The 14,705-nt window shown below is 43.6% G+C and overlaps 1 protein-coding gene across 2 annotated transcripts in view; it reads right to left on the reverse strand.

The window, feature by feature from the left end:
* Positions 1-14,705, reverse strand: part of LOC122544321 (serine protease 52-like) — a 40,164-nt gene that overhangs the window by 13,226 nt on the left and 12,233 nt on the right. The window contains exon 2 of one of the 2 annotated variants that reach the window (XR_006310318.1): positions 7,283-7,392. The exons of the other annotated variant lie outside the window; for it this stretch is intronic. The gene's annotated coding sequence lies outside the window, so the exon portion shown is untranslated. Of the gene's footprint in view, positions 1-7,282; positions 7,393-14,705 lie in introns of those variants that run through there. 2 annotated transcript variants of the gene reach the window in all.

Here is a 14,705-nt window from a genome sequence, read left to right on the forward strand (position 1 = left end):
CCTTCTGTTTTCTTTCAAGCTATCTGTAAGTAAAATGTCAATAATTAATGCTTAAATACCATCCAACAGTTTCCAAGCCTGGGCAGCTCTGTTCCCTCAAAGGCAATGTGTCCATAGTTACTGTGCTGACATTAATCATCGGCTTGCTGTAATTAAACCTAACCTCCTCATTAAAGGGCAAGGGGTCCACCAGAGGAATCATTGCCTCTGAATGGGAAGTCTGGGCTCTAAATCATAGAATCCCAGTGTGGAAGCATGCCATTCAGCCCATTGAGTCCACAACAACTGTCTGCAGAGCATTCCACCCAGACACCAGCCCCCACCCATCCCATCCTGGTTCTGTAAACTCCCATGGCTAACCCACCCTCACCTGCACATCCCTGGGCACTATGGGACAATTTAACACGCCCAATCCACCCTAACCTGCACATCCCTGGGCACTATGGGACAATTTAACACGCCCAATCCATCCTAACCTGCACATCCCTGGACACTATGGGACAATTCAGCATGGCCAATCCACCCTAACCTGCACATTCCCAGGGCACTATGGGACAATTCAGCATGGCCAATCCACCCTAACTTGCACATCCCTGGACAATATGGGACAATTTAGCACAGTCAATCCATCCTAATCTGTAGCACAGTGGTTAGCACTGCTGTCTCACAGCACTAGAGATGCAGGTTCAATTCCCACCTCAGGCAACTGTCTGTGTGGAGTGTGCACGTTCTCCCCGTGTCTGCATGGGTTTCCTACAATTTAGCATGGCCAGTCCACCCTAACCTGCACATCCCTGGGCACTATGGGACAATTTAGCAGGGCCAGTCCAACCTAACCTGCACATCTTTGGACAGTGGGAGGATACCGGGGCACCTGAATGAAACGCACGAAGACATGAGGAAGAACTTACAAACTCCATGCAGACAGTCACCCGAGGGTGGGACCAAACGTGGATGCCCTTTGGAGGGGTTGGCGAGGACTCAATGGGTCAAATGGCCTGTTTCCTCATTGTTGGAATTCTATGATTCTATAATTTCCTTGGGGATTTGTCAGTCTTTAATTATAATAATTTTCTTATTAACCTTTCCCTAACGATTGTAACTGTTTAATTTCCTACCTCCCTTTCACCTCTGTGATTATTTCTGAGATAATAATTCTATCCCCTACAGTGAAGGCAGACACAAGATCTCCATTTAGTTGATCTGACAATTCCTAGTTCTCCATTAATGGTTCCTCAGATTCACTGTCTGGAATAGAGACCACCACTACCTGTGGGTTATTCTCCAAGTTGCTCACCATTCTGACTTGGAAATACTGACTCACTGATGTTGATAGCCCTGAAGTATGCCATTCGGCCCATCGTGCCCACCTTGTCTAATCAGATCTGAACACACACGAATCCAATTTCCCAGCTTTGATCCCACAACTATGGCAGTGCAAGTGACTGGTGAAAGACACGCTGAAATGTTTTGCAAATTACCCACTCAGGCACTGAGACACCCATGACCATGTGAACCCGGCATGATGGTTCAGTGGTTAGTTCAGCTGCCTCATCAGCGCCAAGGACCCGGGTTCGATTCCAACCTCAGGCAACTATCTGTGAGGAGATTGCACATTCTCCCCATGTCTGCGTGGATTTGCTCTGGTTTCTCTGCCAAAGATGTGCATGCTGAACTGCCCCCATAGTGTACAGTGATGTGTAGGTTAGGTAAATTAATCAGGGGAAATGTAGAGTAATAGGGGAGGGGAATGGGTCTGGGCGGGTTACTCTTCAGAAGGTCGGGGTAGACTTGTTGGGCCTGTTTCCACACTGTAGGGATTCTATGATGAGAATTTATTAAAACACTACAGTTTAAACATGAACAGAAGAAAACTGAATTTAGAATAACTAGTGGAAAAGGTAACTGATGTGATACAGTAACTATTACTCATTAACTGTTCCAGTTCAGTAGCATCCCACAAACACATCTCTTGTCAAAAAGGTAAATTCAAACACAGATTCTTACAGGCAGGAGGGAAGAACATGCACATGGATAGCATTTAGTTGAGGGGTGCGTAGGTTAAGTTACTATATTTTACATTAGGATTAAATCTCGGCACAACATCGTGGGCCAAAGGGTCTGTTCTGTGCTGTGAATTTCTATAAAAGATTTCAGGAGACGGTCAGAGGAGTTCTTTACTGAAGGTTGCAACTCCCCTGGACTCCCACATCTTGTGACTGCTCCAGCTAAACCAAACTAGAAGCAACCTGAACTGGGAGAACTGGCCACTCCCCTGACATCGTTAAACTCGACACTTTTTTACCTCTGTTGCAAAAAACCAAGGACCAACTAACCTTCTTAAGGTAGCAACATCATTACAAAAGTCCACCAATCATGTCCTAACCAGTGTTTTATACAATTTCAGAATAACTCCCTTTTACTTGTATTTGATGCCTCGGCTAATGGAACAGTGGCTCAGCGGTTTGTGTCACTGTCTCATAGCGCCATGGTTTGGGTTCGATCGCACGTCCGGGTGACTGTGTGGAGTTTGCATGTTCTCCTTGTGTACGCATGGGTTTCCTCCTGAAGTCCAAGGATGTACAGGTTAGGTGCTAAATTGCCCCATGGCATCCAGGGATTTGCAGGCTATGTGGGAAGTACAGAGATCGGGTAGAGAGGTGGGTCTGGGTAGGATGCTCTTCGGAAGCTTGGTTTAGACTTAATGGGCCGAATAGCCTGCTTCTATACTGTAGGGATTCTATGACTCCAATGGAGTCATGTATTCCATATGCCTTCCTACCAACCTGCCCAGAAGTCTTTGGGTGTTCAACCATGGTCCCTCTGCTTCCCATCGTCTGATCATTCTCAATGTCATCTCTTGCCTTTTTGGATTGAATTCCATTTGCCACTGTTCTACTCAGCTGACCAGTCCATTGCTATCCTCCTGCAGTTTAAGGTTGTCCTCACTATTTACCACCTAACTAATTTTCATCTCATCAGTGAACTTCTCGATCATAGCATGTTACAATTAAGTCCAGTTCATTTACGTACACACAACAAACAGCCAGGTCACAGAAACATCCCTCTAGAATCATCACCTATGGGTGCAGGAACATGATTCTTTGAGGTTTGTGACACATATAGGCAGGGCAGTTAAAAAGATGCTTGGCACACTTGCTTTCATTGCTCAGTCCTTTGAGTATAGGAGTTGGGACGTCATGTTGAAGTTGTACAGGATGTTGGTGAGGCCTGTTCTGGAGAACTGTGTCCAGTTCTGGTCACCCTGTTATAGGAAGGATGTTATCAAGGTGGAGAGGACTCAGAAGAGATTTACCAGGTTGTTGCTGGGTATGGAGGGTTTGAGTTATAAAGAAAGGCTGGATACGTTGTGACTTTTTTCACTTGAGTGTAGGACGTTGAGAGGCGACGTGATAGAAGATTATAAAATAATGAGAGGTGTGGGAAAAGATCTGCCACCCTGCCTACCCATATAGCAGGCCCACACTGAACACAGGAAACTTGGCCAAACTATACCAGAAATGCCCAGAATGCCTCAGCAGTGACCAAACAGGCTGACAAGCGAAACCAGACAGCACTCGCAGACACTTCCCAACACCCACTAACAATGCCAGATCAACACAGCTGTCCCAAAGTCCCGAGGACAGTCTCATAACACAGCAATACCAACGCCACACAAAGAACAGATGGAGAGACACCATCATACCTTGCACCCAGGACAGGAACAATGGAATTCTCACCGACCTGCAAAGAGAGCTAGAATCTCCTGATCCCATCAAGAACTCATGGATACTGTCCAGGATGGTACATTGTATCGTCAATCAGGACATTCTTCCGATAACTGCTTCTCAATTATCACCATTGTAGCTGGATTACTCCATTTCCAAATACATTGTATCTTTCCCCATTTCTAATCAACCTTATTGTATAAGATTATTATAAAACCTGGCTTCTTCCTCAGCTCGAGGAAGAGAACCCTTGATCTACCTGCACAGACCGTCGGTTCTGTGTCAGCCCAGTCAATTTCTCTTCCAGCGATCTTGCTTGTAATAAGCAGCTTGTCAATTTCACCTGATCTGGTTTGTGCGGCCTCTGCTTCATTGGGCTAATTTCTCCGACAAGGGGTATAGATAGAGTTGATGATACTTGTCTTTTCCCTAGGGTGGGGGTACAAGACTAGGGGGCACATTTTTACGGCGAGAGGAGAAAGATGTAAAAAATATACAACGTGCAACGTTTTTACACAGAGAGAGTAGTTTGTGTGTGGAATAAACTTCTGGAGGAAGTGGTGGATGTGGGTACAGTTACAACATTTAAAAGACATTTGGATAAGTACATGAGTAGGAAAGGTTTAGAGGGATATGAGTCAGGAGCAGGTAGGTGGGGCTAGTTTAGTTTGGGAACATGGGCCAACATGGACTGGTTGGACTGAAGTGTCTGCGTCCATGCTGTGAGACTGTATGACTCTAAAACTCTGCTACCACCCTCTGATTACTGCCTCTCATCAGCTTTGGATCTAATATGCCACTTCGCCTCAGATCTCACAGGCTCTTGTCTTCTCAGCTATTCTGTCAGTGTCATTGGGTCAAAATCCTGCGACTCCCCCCGCTATTGGAACACTATGGGTGAATGTACAACAGGGTCTACAATTTTGGGAAGACAAATCAGGGCAGGACTTATGCTGAATGGTAAGGTCCTGGGGAGTGTTGCTGAACAACGAGACCTTGGAGTGCAGGTTCATAGCTCCTTGAAAGTAGAGTCACAGGTGGATAGGATAGTGAAGAAGGCATTTGGTATGCTTACCTTTCTTGATCAATGCATTGAGTATAGGAGTTGGGAGACTATGTTGTGGCTGTACAGGACATTGGTTAGGCCACTATTGGAATACTCTGTGTAATTCTGGTCTCCCTGCTATAGAAAAGATGTTGTGAAACTTGAAAGGGTTCAGAAAAGATTTGCAAGGATGTTTCCAGGGTTGGAGGGTTTGAGCTACAGGGAAAGGCTGAATGGACTGGGGTGTCATCGGCTGACGAGTGACCTTATAGAGATTTATAAAATCACGAGGAGCATGGAAAGGATCTTTTTCCTAGGGTGGGGTAGTCCAAAACTAGAGGGGCATAGGTTAAGGTGAGAGGGGAAAGATTTGAAATGGACCCAAGGGACAACATTTTCATGTAGAGAGTGGTGCGTATATGGAATGAGCTGCCAGAAGAAGTGGTGGAGGCTGGTACAATTACAGCATTTAAAAAAGCATTTGGATGGGTATATGAATAGGAAGGGTTTAGAGGGATATGGGCCAAATGCAGGCAAATGGGACTAGATTCATTTAGGATATCTGGTCAGCATGAACGAGGTGGGCTGAAGGGTCTGTTTCTGTGCTGTATATTTCTAAGTCTCTATGACTAGTCGATGGCCAGAACCTACATGTGACTCCAGGCCCTTGGAATGTGGTTGACACTTATTGGCCCTCTGGGCAATTAGGGATGGGCAATACATGCTGATCCCATGCACATCCCATGAATGAATAAGGGAAAAGGGTAAACATGAGAGCCACAACTATTGAATATCTTGAGGAGAATGGATATTGGAAGAGACTGAGGCACATGGTTTAAGACAGAGATGAAGAGACTTTTTTTTTCTCTCAGACAATCATGAAATCTCTCCCCCAGAGAGCATTGGAGGCCTGATCACAAAATACGTTCAAGGCCCAATTAGACAAGAGTTTTAATAAACAACAGATTTGATGGTTGTGGGTGAACTGGCAGAAAAGAGTGATCACAACCAGATCAGCAATGATCTTAATGAATGGTGGAGGAGGCTCAAAGGATCAACTATAGGAGTGAGGAGCAGCAAGAGGCCATTCAGCCCCTTGAGCCTGCTGTGCCATTCAATAAGATCATGGCTGATGTGATATATATGCATGACTGCATACTCGCCCCCAATAACCTTTCACCCTCTTGTTTATCAAGAACCTACCTGCCCCTATCTTAAGAAATATTCAAAGACTCTGCTTCCACAGGATGAGAGTTCCACAGAGTCATGGCTCTCTGAGCGAAAAGAATTCTCTTCAACTCAGTCTTAAATGGATGGAGCTTTATTTTCAAACAGTAACCCTTAGTTCTTGACGCCCCTCTATGAAACAACACTTTCACCACATCAACCCTGTCAAGACACCTCGGGATCTTATTTATTTCAGTCAAGCCACCCCTTACTATTTCAAATTCCAATGAATGCAAGCCCAGTCTGTCCAACTTTCCTCACAAGGGAACCCATCCATTCAAGGGGTTAGTCTGGTAAACCCTCTCTGAACTGCTTTTCATGAATTTGCAACCTTCCTTAAATAAGGAGACCTGTACTCTCTATAATTGCTGCATACCCACTCTATTTTTGTACTCAATCCCCTCCACAAACAGTAGCATTCTGTTAGCAACTGTGATGCTCTATTAGAAACAGTAGCATTTCATTTAAAATTACCGTATATACTTATGTAAACGTTGAATTTTTTAGGCTATTTTTAAAGGTTCAATTTATAGGGTCGACTATTACACGGGCACTAGTTTTGAGGGGCTGAAATTCATGCTGCAGTTCGAAATACCATATTATTAGCAGAAGTCGATTTGATCGCTCAACTAATCTCGGGTAAAGAAGAAAAACACAACAAATTATGTTAAAAGCCAGAAGAAGGTAATTACCAAATGAAAGCGAGAGTAACAAGAATGAATTACTGGTAGGAAATTTTATTTTTACATACCGGTACGAAAATTTAACATGTCAAAGATTTATTGAAATCCTGCAAAGTCACACTGTTCAACATCATCATTGCCTGGTATAGTGTCACACTTAAAATGAAACATTTATTCAATTCTTCAATTTTCCTCCCATTTACTCTCGGATGTAATGAACCTCAGCAACATTAACAAATTTGTCAAAGAACTAAAGATATATGTAGCTAATATATCTCGCTTTTAGTCAGATATAATGGCACAATTAAAATAATTAACTTTTTAATGATATTAACTTTTGGAAGTATAGCGAACAAAGGATAATAAGCTCTGATGGACTTAGTATCAGTCTGAATGAATGAATGAATGAATCAAAACATTCTGTGGTAAACCAAGTGGGCTAAGTAGACTCATGAATGACTGAATAGAGACGCAATACAGTAAACAAAGAGCGATGAGTAGAGATACTGGTATGAATGAATGAATGCAATTTTGTTTAAGTGGGTTAATGGGAACATGCAATTTCCTTTTTAAGAGGTTTATAATGTGATATAGTCGGGTCAACTTTTACACAAGCTGCTATTTATGGAAAATACAAGATTTCTTGGCCAAAGTAAGGGGTCGACTTTTACATGAGGTTGACTTTGACACAAGTATACATGGTCGTAACCTTCTAATAGAAATAATAACATTCTATTAGAAACAGTAACATTTCATTAGAAACAAGAACATTTCAATAGAATTAGTACCCTTCTATTAGAAATAATAACATTATCAGAAAGAGTGACATTATATTAGAAACAATAACATTCATAGAGCCATAGAGATGTACAGCACGGAAACAGACCCTTCAGTCCAACCCGTCCATGCTGACCAGGTATCCCAACCCAATCTAGTCCCACCTGTCAGCACCTGGCCCATATCCCTCCAAATCCATCCTATTCATATACCCGTCCAGATGCCTTTTAAATGTTGCAATTATACTAGCCTCCACCACTTCCTCTGGCAGCTCATTCCATACACGTGCCACCCTCTGCGTAAAAACGTTGCCTCTTAGGTCTCTTTTATATCTTTCCCCTCTCACCCTAAATCTATGCCCTCTAGTTCTAGACTCCCCCACCCCAGGGAAAAGACTTTGTCTATCTATAAAAGGTCAGTTAGACTCGAAACGTCAGCTCTTTTCTCTCCTTACAGATGCTGCCAGACCTGCTGAGATTTTCCAGCATTTTCTTTTTTTGTTTCAGATTCCAGCATCTGCAGTAATTTGCTTTTATACTTTGTCTACTTATCCTATCCATACTCCTCATGATTTTACAAACTTCTATAAGGTCACCCCTCAGCCTCCGACATTCCAGGGAATACAGCCCTAGCCTATTCAACCTTTCCCTATAGCTCAAATCCTCCAACCCTGGCAACTTCCTCATAAATCTTTTCTGAACCATTCTACTAGAAACAGTAATAATCTATTAGAAATAATGACATTATCTTCGAAACAGTAACTTTTTTTTAGATTACTTACAGTGTGGAAATGGACCCTTCGGCCCAACAAGTCCACACTAACCCGCCGAAGCGCAACCCACCCAGACCCATTCCCCTACATTTACCCCTTCACCAAACACTACAGGCAATTTAGCACAGCCAATTCACCTCACCTGCACATTTTTGGACTGTGGGAGGAAACCGGAGGACCCAGAGGAAACCCACGCAGACACAGGGAGCAACGTGCAACCTCCACACAGTCAGTCGCCTGAGGCGGGAATTGAACCCGGGTCTCTAGCGCTGTGAGGCAGCAGTGCTAACCACTGTGCCACCGTGCTGCCCACAAATAATAATTAGTAACATTCTATTTGAAACAATAACAATCTGTTATAACTAGTGAGCTACTTCAAGGGATGACAGTGTACAGGCAATGCCAAACGTTTAAGAAATGCACGGGAGGACAGCAATAACTGCTTATTCCTGTCCAGCACAAAAGTAAAATGAGTAAGAGTGCCAATCCATGTCTGACAAAGGAAATTAGAGGTAGTATCTGATCCAAGGAAGAAGCATACAGATTGGCCAAGAAAAACAATAGGTCTCAGGATTGGGAACAGTTTAGAATTCAGCAAAGAAGGATCAAGGGATTGATGAAGAAGGAGAAAATACAATACAAAAATAAGCTTGAGGGAGCATGAAGACTGGCATCTCTATCAGTATGTGAAGAGAAAGAGATGGGGACAAAGAAATGACTGAGCAATTAAATATATATTTTGGTTCTGTCTTCACAAAAGGGAACACAAATCAGATACCAGAAATGTTGGAGAACATAAGATTTAGTGAGAGGTAGGAACTGAGGGAGGTCAATATTAGTAGAGAAATGGTGTGGGAAAATATGATGAGATTGAAAGTAGATAAATCCCCAAGTCCTGATAATCTACATCTCAGAAAGTGGCTCTCAAAATAACGGATGCATTGGTGGTCATTTTCCAGGATTCGATAGACTCCGGAATAGTCCCTGTAGATTGGAAGATAGCTAATGTCATTCCAATATTTAAAAAGGGAGGTAGAAAGAAACCAGGTAATTATAGACCAGTGTTATGAAGTTGAAGGCTAATATAAAGTTAAAAATCACACAACACCAGGTTATAATCCAACAGGTTTAATTGGAAGCACACTAGCTTTCGGAGCTCCGCTCCTTCATCAGGCGGCGCTCCGAAAGCTAGTGTGCTTCCAATTAAACCTGGTGGATTATAACCTGGTGTTGTGTGATTTTTAACTTTGTACAACTCAGTCCAACACCGACATCTCCAAATGAAGACTAATGCTGTACCTTTAAGAGAAGGTGAAAGCTGTTTTGCACTGAGAGCTTGCAGGCACCTGACATGTAACTGACTAGCAGTCTCAGAGTGTACTGGAAAATTAAAAATATGCAACATTTGGCTGTGAAACAAAGACATGAGTTTTGGTTGCTTTGTTTACAACCATTCAATTTTAACCAATCAGTTTAAATTATGCCCCAGGATACTAAAACCCAATCAATTTTACATTTATTGTTTTGCCAACATTGAACCAATGAGACAATCCAATCCAATGTTTGGGGTATAAAGAAACAGACATTTTGAGAGTTTGATTAGATTAGATTCCCTACAATGTTGAAACAGGTCCTTCGGCCCAACAAGTCCACACCAACCCTCCGAAGAGCGACCCACCCAGACCCATTCCCCTACATTTACCACTGACTAATGCACCTAATACTACGGATAATTTAGCATGGCCAATTCACCTAACCTGCACATCTTCGGACTGTGGGAGGAAACCAGAGCACCTTGAGGAAACCCATGCAGACACGGGGAGAATATGCAAACTCCACACAGACAGTCACCCGAGGCTGGATTCAAACCTGGGACCTTGGTGCTGTGAGGCAGCAGTGCTAACCACTGAGCCACCGTGGCGCCCCTAAAATCAGATTCTACCATGGTGGGATTTGAACCCAAGTCCCCAAAACATGCGCCGAGTTTCTGGATTAATAGCCCAGGAATAATACCACTAGGCCATACTGCCCTATACATTTGTGAGAGAGTTAGTGAGAGAGAACAACTGCCATTGTCAGAGTAACTGCCAGCAACACACTCTCTATCAAAGGTAACTTTTTCATATGAAACATCTTAGCAACAAAAGACCAAAGACAACCCAGACAGCAAGAGGAAGACATACACCGGAGACGACAGCTGCTGTCTGGTTTTGAAATTAAGTTGATGTAATTTTAGTATGAGTGGTTATTGGAACAGTATGTAGTTATAGAAGTGGAGGCAGATAACAAGCAGTTAAGAGAAAGGAAGCTTAGAGTTGTGAATAGTTATTGTTCAATGTTCACTTTTAGAGTTAAAGAATAAATTAATATTTTTTATTTAAATAGTGGAATTTGGGAGTTCTCTGTCACTCAGACTTTAACAGATTATGAGGCGAGGTGAGCTTTTCTGGGTGTTTGGTTTAATTAGCAGAGAGTTAACCGCCATGTCGTAACACTCGTAAGTCTAAAATCGGTGGTGAGGAAAATTCTTGAATCCATTATCAAGGACCTTATGGTGAAGCATATAGAAAGCAGTGGCAAGGTCAGACAGAGTCAGTGTAGATTTATGAAGGGGAAATCATGCTTGACAAATCTGTTGGAAGTCTATGAAGATGTAATGAGTAGAGTTGAAAGGGAGAGCTAGTCAATGTGGTACATTTGGACTTTCAGAAAACGTTTGACAAAGTCCCACATAAGAGACTGCTGTGCAAGATTACAGTGTATGGGATTGGGGAAAGTCTACTGAGATAGCTAGGAAACTGGTTGGTAGAGGGGAAAAGACAAAGAGTAGGAATTTATGGATCCTTTTCAAATCAGCAGGCACTAACTAGTGGGGTGCCACAGGGATCAGTGCTTGGACCCCAACTATTCACAATATGTAGTAATGATTTGGATGAGGGAACAAAATGCAACATGTCAAAGCTTGCAGATGATACCAAGTTGGGTGGGAGGGTGAACTGTGACAAGGATGCAGAGATCCTTCAGCACGATCTGGATAGGTTGGGTGAGTGGGCAAGCCATTGGCAGATGCAGTATAATTTGGATAAATGTGAGGTTATTCACTTTGAAAGCAGAAACAAGAGGGCGGATTAGTACCTGAATGGCTGCAAATTGGGAGGGGGAATGCGCAGAGGGACCTGGGTGTCCTTGTGCACCAGTTGCTGAAGGTGAGCATGCAGGAGAGCAGGTGGTAAAGAAGGCAAATGGCATATAGGCCTTCATTGCGAGAGGATTCGAGTACAGAAGCAGGGATGTGTTGCTGCAGTTATACAGGGGCTTAGTAAGGCCACACCTAGAATATTGAGAGCAGTTTTGGTCTCCTTTTCTGAGGAAGGATGCTCTTGCTCCCAAGGGAGGGCAGTGAAGGTTTCCCAGGCTGATTCCAGGGGATGGCAGAACTGAAGTATGAGGAGAGATTGACTAGGTTAGGATTGTTTTCACTGGAGTTCAGACAAGTGAGGGGGAATCTCATATTAGAAAATTCTAACAGGGCTATATAGGGAGGATGTTCCCAATGGTGGGTGTGTCCAGTACCGGGGGTCACAGTTTGAGGATTCAGGGTAGACCATTTAGGACAAAGAAGAGGAGACATTTCTTCACCAACAGAGCGGCGAGCCTGTGGAATTCATTACCACAGGAAGGAGTTGGTGCCAAAACATTCAACACATTCAAGAGGAGGCTAGATGTAACATTTGGGGAGAATGGGATCAAAGGTTATGGGGAGAAAGCAGGATTAGACTCTTGAATTGGACGATCAGCCATGATTGTGATGAATGCTGAAGCAGGCTTGAAGGGCTGAACGGCCTCCGTCTGCTCCTTTCTTCAATGTCTCTATGTTTCTAAATGGTGACATGTTATTAGAAATATTGACATTCCATTAGAATTAGTAACATTCTATTGGAATCAGCAACATTCTATTAGAAACAGTGGCATTCTGTTAGCTTCACTAATTACTTTTAGAATATCAGTGTTACGCAGAGCATGCATCCGTAATAGATACTGCCAAACCTCTGATCTTGACAGCACTGCAAATCTCCCACTGGTCAGACAATCGGTTTCTCTTTTATTCTTCCTGCCAAAATGGACAACTTGGTTTGCCACATCTGTGCCCACACGCACAGTCCGTGATGCTCCTTTCTTAGCCTCCTCACGTCCACATCACGATCTAACGTTCCTGCCTATCTTTGCGCCTACCGTTTATATGCAAAGTGCAAAAGGCTGAAGCGCTTGTCCTGGATCCTGTGGCACACCACTCATTGCATCTTGCCAACCAGAAAATGACCCACTTATATCAACTTGCTGCTTCGTGTTTACCAACAGGTAACTAAAATTCGGTGTAACTGGGTCATAACTGGTCCACTTCTGCTCCAAAGTCCTAAGTCCTGATCATTTACTTATTAATGGCTTAGATGATCGCATAGAGAGAGAGACAACTATCAAACTTGTTAATGTCTCAATGATTAGTGACATTTTAGCCAGTGTAGAATGTTCAGAGCAATTAACTGAGTGTATTTGGAGGGGTGCAATGTGTATTCATTGTGTAGAAAAGATGGCATGCACAGAAAAATTCTAACTCTACCATAGATGGAATCCATGTCAAACATAATATCATGACCACACAAGGGTGTATCAACCCTTTAAGACCATAAGATGTAGGACTGAACTGCCCCATCCGCGATTCTTTCCTTCTGTGAGCTTCCGAGAAAGAGTTGCGAGCTGTGAGGAATGCGTGCTTGTTGAGCTTCCTTACTTGGCTGCAATTGTCCACGTTTCATACTGATTCACGAACAGGCCACTGAGACCTCAGGCTCCAACAGCAGGTGTCTTCACCTTACGCATCAGCTCAATACTACTCCCTGCACGTCCCGTGAGTTTGCCAAAGGTGTGTGGCTCAGAGAGAAACTTGCATCTGGTGCCCTTGCAGACGGCAGAGGTTGCATGCTTGTATGGAGTCTTGGTGAGTTGCCGCAGTACATCATACTGTGGCACAATGGCTCACGGTGGCTCAGTGGTTAGCACTGCTGCCTCATAGCGTCTTAGACCCAGGTTCGATTCCCATCTCGGGCGATTGTCTGTGTGGAGTTTGCACATTCTCTCTGAGTCTGTGTCGATTTCCTCCCACAGTCCAAAGATGTGCAGGTTAGGGTGGGTTGGCTATGCTAAATTGTCCCATAATGTTAGATGCATTAGTCAGGGTAGGGGAATGGGTCTGGGTGGGTTACTCTTTGGAGGGTGTGAACTTGCTGGACTAAATGGCCTGTTCCATACTGTAGGGAATCTAATCAAATCGTGTGGAAAGTACACACTGCTGCTCCTGAGTGTCAGTGGTGGGGGGAGTGGATGTGATGCCAGTCGATTGGGCTGCTTTGTCCCTGGATGGAGTCAAGCTTTTTGAGTGTTGTTGGAGCTGCCCCCATCCAGGGGCAAATGGGGAGTATTCCATCACACTCCTGAGTTGTGCCTTGTCGCTAGTGGACTGGCTTTTGGGGAGTCAGGAGGTGAGTTACTCCCCGCAGTATTCCAAGCCTCTGATCTGCTCTTGTAGCCACAGTGGTTATACAATGAGCCCAGTTGGTACAATGGTAACCCCCTAGGATGTTGATAATGGAGGACTTCGGTGATGGCAATACATTGAGTGTCAAGGGGGTGATGGTTTGATTCTTTCTCTTGTTGGAGATGATCATTGCTTGGCATTTGTGTGTGGTGTGAATGTTAGTTATCACACTTTGAGTACTGTGAGCAATTCAAAACACCTTAACAAGGACATTTCCCTAGGACAAAGTGCAGTGTAGATTCTGAAAATTGTTGTTTTGACTCCATGGATTAAATTACAAGGGAAACTGACAAAATGGTCATCAACCTACAACTTCAACTTTGTTTTGCTCTCCCCAGATGCTGCCCGACCTGCTGAATTTCTCCAGCACTCTCAATTTTATTACACAAACTACACAAAATGGATTATGCTTCTGGCAATTTAGAACATTGAGCATCGAATTGAGTAAACTTGTCTATCTGTTAATGTGTGTCTGTGTGTACACATGCAAGCGTGTTTGTGTGTATCTCTCTCTGTTACTGTATCTCTCTGTTACTGTGTGTGTATATGTGTGTGTCTGCTACTGTGTGTTTGTGTCTGTCTCTCTGTTGCTATGTGCGTGTCTGTGTTATTGTGTGTGCGCCTGTGTGTGTCTATGTTACTGTGTCTGTCTCTCTGCTACTGTGTATATCTGTAACTGTGTGTGTGTGTGTGCGCCTGTGTGTGTCTCTGTCACTGTGTGCATCTGTTACTCTGTGTGTGTATATCTCTGTAACTGTGTGTGTCTCTCTCTGTTGCTGTGGTATCTCTGTAACTGTGTGTGTGTCTCTCTGTTATTGTGTATGTGTCTCTGTTACTGTGTGTATGTTCATGTATGTGGCTCTGTTATTATGTGTGTGTC

Source organism: Chiloscyllium plagiosum, chromosome 48 (genome assembly GCF_004010195.1).
Source record: "Chiloscyllium plagiosum isolate BGI_BamShark_2017 chromosome 48, ASM401019v2, whole genome shotgun sequence".
Lineage (NCBI taxonomy): Eukaryota > Metazoa > Chordata > Chondrichthyes > Orectolobiformes > Hemiscylliidae > Chiloscyllium > Chiloscyllium plagiosum.